This window comes from Conger conger, chromosome 13, assembly GCF_963514075.1.
Source record: "Conger conger chromosome 13, fConCon1.1, whole genome shotgun sequence".
Classification (NCBI taxonomy): Eukaryota; Metazoa; Chordata; class Actinopteri; order Anguilliformes; family Congridae; genus Conger; species Conger conger.
The window spans coordinates 36281595-36287594 of record NC_083772.1 but is presented as its reverse complement, the minus strand read 5'-3'; positions in this window follow the sequence as shown (position 1 = coordinate 36287594).

Here is a 6000-nt window from a genome sequence, read left to right as displayed (position 1 = left end):
AAATGTCTGTACGGTTTCAAGGAGTTGACTGTCTTAGGCAGGCATTTAACAAAACCAAAAGGACTGAATGTGCCAGACCATTCTGCTTTAGAGGGGAAAATTATACCTACGCAATAGAAACTCGGAGGTTCAAACATGTTGCCCCCTACTAATGGTGCAGTGTCATCGCCTCCGATTTCATTGGGTGGGGGAGAGTTACTTTACACCTATGGTTGGTAGTATGAAGGTAAGCTAATGGACAAACAGTTCTGAAAACAGAGGAACAGCATTCTATGTTGTCATATTGGAAGCTACAATCCAATTGCTAAAGAAGAGCTACAATCCAGTAGTCTAGCAGTGGTTACTCCACTGCTAGAGTTAGCTAACTACATTGCTTTCATTTAGCAGACTACAATATACAGTGCAGTCTGTAAGTATTTGGACAGTGATACAATTTCTGTTCTCTTGGCTCCAGCACATTTGGATTTAAAATGAAACCAATTCAAATGCAGACAGTCACCTTTAATATCACGCTAAATCCATATTGGGCAATCCATGTAGGAATTGCGTCCCTCCGTTTTAGCGGACCAAGTAATTGGACTGTTTTTGATTAGTAAGGTGTATTCAATTACTTCCTTCGTATAGGTATAAGAAAGCTTTCAGTATCTAGTTTTGATTTGAGACTTTTGATTGCATTAATCAACATGAGGACCCAAGTTGTGCAAATGACAGTCAAGAAAGCCATTATGAGGCTGAGAAATTAGAAAGAATGAGGGCCACCAGGTATTTGATGTGTTAACTTCTAACTTTGTGCTAACAATTAGCATTTTCTTCAACATAAAACACCACACCATCAACCAATATATTGAATATCCTCAATCAACAAAGTTTTTACTTGTAGAATCTGTAGAATGTAAGATCACTTTCCCATAACTGCTCATGTTCCATAAATGCATACTAGGCTAGTGGAAATACTTTTAGATTTAGACTAAAAGGTTTAGATTCAATACTTGGATTATTGATTTGTCCTTTAGTAGCACCTAGTAACATGGCAAACACAACACTTGGACTCCCATTGGTCATAGGATGTTGTGGATTTTTTTTTTTTTTCACATACTACTTGAGTATCAGCGTGTTTCGAGAAACACTCATAAAATTAGCATATGTCTTGGAAGAGATTTTTAGACTTCCATTTTTAGTGCTATGACTTGCTTCAGGAAACTCACCCAAGTTTGACATGCAAAAGTCCTATCTTGTCTGTCGAAATCTATATATCACTTCTTTGTCACAAGAGGGCGCCATTTTCCAAGTAGAGTATCTACAACAGGTGTCTATCTACAACACTGAAATAGGAACGTGGGCCCTATTTCAGTGGCACCCCCATCTGTAGGCAGAGTATGCAATACCTAAGTGCGGTTTATTCGCGCGACTGAATCTCGGTCAATGTGCAAAGGGCTTAAGAAATAAACTGCCTGTAAACATAAAGTCGTATGTATCAGTGGCTGTGTCCAAAACCGCAATAATACTGACTTCTTAGGCAGGAAGGCATCGAGTGCCTTCCCATTCCAAAGTGTGCAAAACATCATGCCTTCTGAAGTGCCTTCATTTGACCGATTCTGAAAACACCATTGTTGCATCGTTCTCCGGGTATGATATCCCATAATTCTTTGTGCGTACCTTATGCTTCTTAGTTCCGTTAAATGAATGGCGGCTGAAAACAGTGGCAGAGTCAGGGGGCCAGGGATTGCCGTTCTCTGAGAAGCTCGCAAGCTCCAGTGGTTACTCCAGGTTCACACTGAACTAATTTCTGTCCAACGACTGATTTATTTTCTGAGGCCCACAGAAGATCTACGATTGAATTAATTCCAGTTTGGTCCGCATGGTTTTACGTCACACTGCACGGCCCTGCTACGCAGGCACACGCGCCCCTGAACGAGTATGCGGCTGTGATTGACTCAACTCGGTATGCTTGGTTGAGCTCGCTGCACAGAATCGTTTCTTATTATATTATTATTTTGATATTATTACAGTCAATCATTTTCTTACCGGCAAAATCGTTCTTGTGTCCATTGTTCATGGTAATGAATCGTTACATTACATTATAGGCATTTGGTAGACACTGTTATCCAGAGCAACGTCCTATAACAAAGTGCATACCCATAACCAGGGGCAAGTGCACTGAAAGTCCCTAGAGGGAAGTACAGTTTTAAGTGCTAAGTAAGACTACAATAAAGATAAGGACTTAGGCCATGTAGATTTATCTGACAATGACTTGTATCTATAAAAACGTTTTTATACAACACAACGCGAAAGAATGATATTGCTTGCGTAGGAACAATAATAAACTGCTTACATAGCCAAATAAAAGTAGCAATAAAACCATCCTAGCGAACACAAGTCCAGGAGCCTCATAATAACACACAGTATTGTGAGAACTGAGAAGTATGTGGGCGGCCTGTAGTCCATCCATCCATCCATCATCACCCGCTTATCCGGAGTCGGGTCGCGGTGGCAGTAGGCAAAGCCGGGTATTCCAGGCGTCTCTCCCCAGCAACGCATTCTAGCTCCTCCTGGGGGATCCCGAGGCGTTCCCAGGCCAGGAGAGATATATAATCTCTCCAGCGGGCTCTGGGTCTCCCTCGGGGTCTCCGCCCAGTTGGACAAGCCCGGAAAACCTCCAAAGGGAGGCGCCCGGGAGGCATCAATTGGCTCCTTTTGACGCGAAGGAGCAGCGGCTCTACTCCGAGCTCCCTCCGGATGTCCGAGCTCCTCACCCTATCTCTAAGGCTGAGCCCAGCCACCCTACGGAGGAAGCTCATTTCGGCCGCTTGTATACGCGATCTCGTTCTTTCGGTCACTACCCAAAGCTTGTGACCATAGGTGAGGGTTGGGACGTAGATCGACCAGTAAATTGAGCCTGTAGTGGTTAAGGTAAATGACTGGGACACCAAGGTCAGTGGTTCTAATCCCGGTGTAGCCACAATAAGATCCAATTTAGGGCCCTTGTGCCCTAAACCCTGCATTGCTCCAGGGGAGGATTGTCTCCTGCTTAGTCTAATCAACTGTACGTCGCTCTGGATAAGAGTGTCTGCCAAATGCCAATAATGTGATGTGTGTGTGTGAGAGTGTCTTTCAATACTGCTGATAGACAATTTCACCTAGTCTTATCAACTGAAAATCACACATGAACACGCATGCATGCACACACACTAAACTACACAGGCTGCACTTAAACATACGAGACATTATTTTTGACTAATATCTTTCTCTCACACACTGTACATTCACACTAACACAATCACACACATAGAGATACAGCATGCCGCACGCAGGGAGAGCAGCCTAATGAGCAATCAGCAAGCTCTGCATTCTGTGTTCATTTCAATCACAAACACTGGAATACACTTAGATTTCTACAAATGCTAATCAAATACATTTCTAAAAAAGCAATCAGCGGGAACAAACTAAACTAGCTGAAACTTACAATGAGGCATCGAGAAAGGTTACGCCAATCCTAACTAGGCTCTTAATCATGAATAGCACATAGGTTTTTGGTTTTCGGTTGTCTCCATAGTCTTTCTTTTTGCCAGCTCCAATTCTGTAGCGACAGCGTTCTTGCTCTCTTTCATCTGATTGTTGTCAAATCACTTGTTCCATTGAGCTTTTCAAGCCTCTGCTAAAAGCACATCAATTTAAGATGCAATTAAATGTGTATTGTATATCAAGGAGGCAAAGAATACTTATCAAATGGGCAGTGTAGGAACAACAAAAGGAATTATATGGGCTACATTTTTGCATTGTTCCAGATTCATAAATAGGCTCCACTCCCATCAATGTTTAGAGGAAAAATGTTCTTTGCAATTTGTTAGTCAAATGAGTGGCCTATTAGAAATAATATTATGCAAATGTATTCATAGCCATAGTCTGCATTTTATATGTAAATCCATTGAAGTTTAATTTTTCAAGGCATTCTGTGCCTCTCTCCTTCACAGGTGTGTGTTTCAAAACTTTGAATCCATATTCATTCATACATATGCAAATCCTGTTTGTCTATAAATAAATTGTCAAGGAAACTGAAAATGCATTGACCATTTGACTCTAACACAGCCATGAAACATTGTTTTGCAAGGGAAAAAATGTACAGTCTTTTATTAGAATTATTTGATAGAATTATTATTATCTTTTATTTGATCCCTGGTTCCTTTATATAAACCCTGCATTCCCCATTTCACAGGATTTTTGACTTCTATTAATTCTGGAATGGAGAAGTACTGAACAGCGTGTTGCTTTTCTGCTCTTCTCACAACTTCATGCTGATGTACAACCTCTGTTCTAGCCTAGAGATAAAAGCCTCCCTCATTTAATCCAAACCCGTCTGGTTACATTACAGTCATTTGGCACTTATCCAGAGCGACTTAAAATAAAGTGCATAACCATAACCAGTAAGGAAGTACATTTCCACGTGCTAATAGTGACCAGATAGATAACTTGAACCCTTGTAGCTTAATCAGATAAACTGAACAAGAAGCGGCAATGAAACACTTTTGGCAACTATAACACTAAGAATAGTAAAATAAGTATACAAAAGTATGATAATTACAGCATACATTATACGTGGCTAATTAGAAATTACAGGGAGATAAGAATGGGAGGGGAAAGGTGCATCTTCAGTCTGCATGAAGTTGGTCAATATGAACAGTTATTCATATGGATTGGCGCAATACATAAATAATAAATAAATAATAACAAATCGACCTTGTAGGAGGTAACAAGGAGATTCTCTTTAACCAAAAATGTGAATTAGGTGACCTAATTACCTCTAATCTCCCAGCTGAAGTGACGCATTCGACGCGTTTCTAAAAACAGCCCCGGTCTCCAGCTCTAAATCGAGCAGCCCGTCAGTGACAGTCAGAGAGGAAGGGAAATGCAGCCGAATCGCTGCATCATCAGGAACGCACCTCCCTGTGCGCAGACGTAGCGCGGATTCTGCAGACAGTGTGATGCCCAGCTGGGGAGGGCCTCGGTTTCAGGTAATGAACAGACCTACAAACTCAAATAATAAATGACAATAAGCCAACCCTTAACACAAAATCAAACAATTAACAAAAGTCCTCCAACAGTTCGGCCTAAACCAAAGTACTCCCAGGTTGGGACAAGGGAGTTTTTAAATTAAAAAGTTAGTTTACTTTCGTGCTGGTTGCTCGCAGCCAATACAACTCATCACGCAACAGAGATGTCATGCAGACAAACATTTAAGAAAGGCACACCAAAAGAAAGTAGTTCCCACCAGTGCGCACAGCCCCTGTAAAGTACACCCATATTAAGCGATCTGAAGTAGCAGTAAATGACGTGAAAAAAGCAGGGTAACCTACTGTCTGGCTATGTGATCCGATCATAATCTTGTAGCTGCTTCCTTGATATTTCATTCAAACTAGGCAGCTATCCATTTAGCCATCTCAACATGGCAGACCCAGCAAGCTAAATAGCTAGGTATAAATCGCACTTTGAAAAATTTGTTTTAATTTCAAAATATACCTGCAGTTGAGGTATGCGGCTTGTGTAGGCCACTCGGCATACAGATATGGGCCATGTTGAAGCAAAATGCAGTTTCTTCACACGGATTGTGTGTATTTATTTGGGGACTGTACGTTTTCATACTTTCAGTGTTTGGAACACCTTCAATTCCTTTAGAATCCACATAACCAGGGAAATGTCATTGTTCACAATATGGAATCTTTAAATCTACCATTTGCATGCCATGGCAGGAAGACGAGAGGCACTTAAGGTTCGCAGGAAAACAGAAGCCCGAAGGTCCTGCCATTGGAGAAGACCCAGCCCATATGTGCCCTCTGGGCTCAGGCCCACAATGCAGGGGCTCTTCTGTGGAAGTACCGTTTGCACACAACATACTCGCCCACTTATGTACATCAGGACCTTCCCTTTGGTGCTTATGCAAACATGTTATTTATGTGTTAAGTCTAATTTCAGTCATGTTTCTGCATGCTAAGTGCACTGTTTATA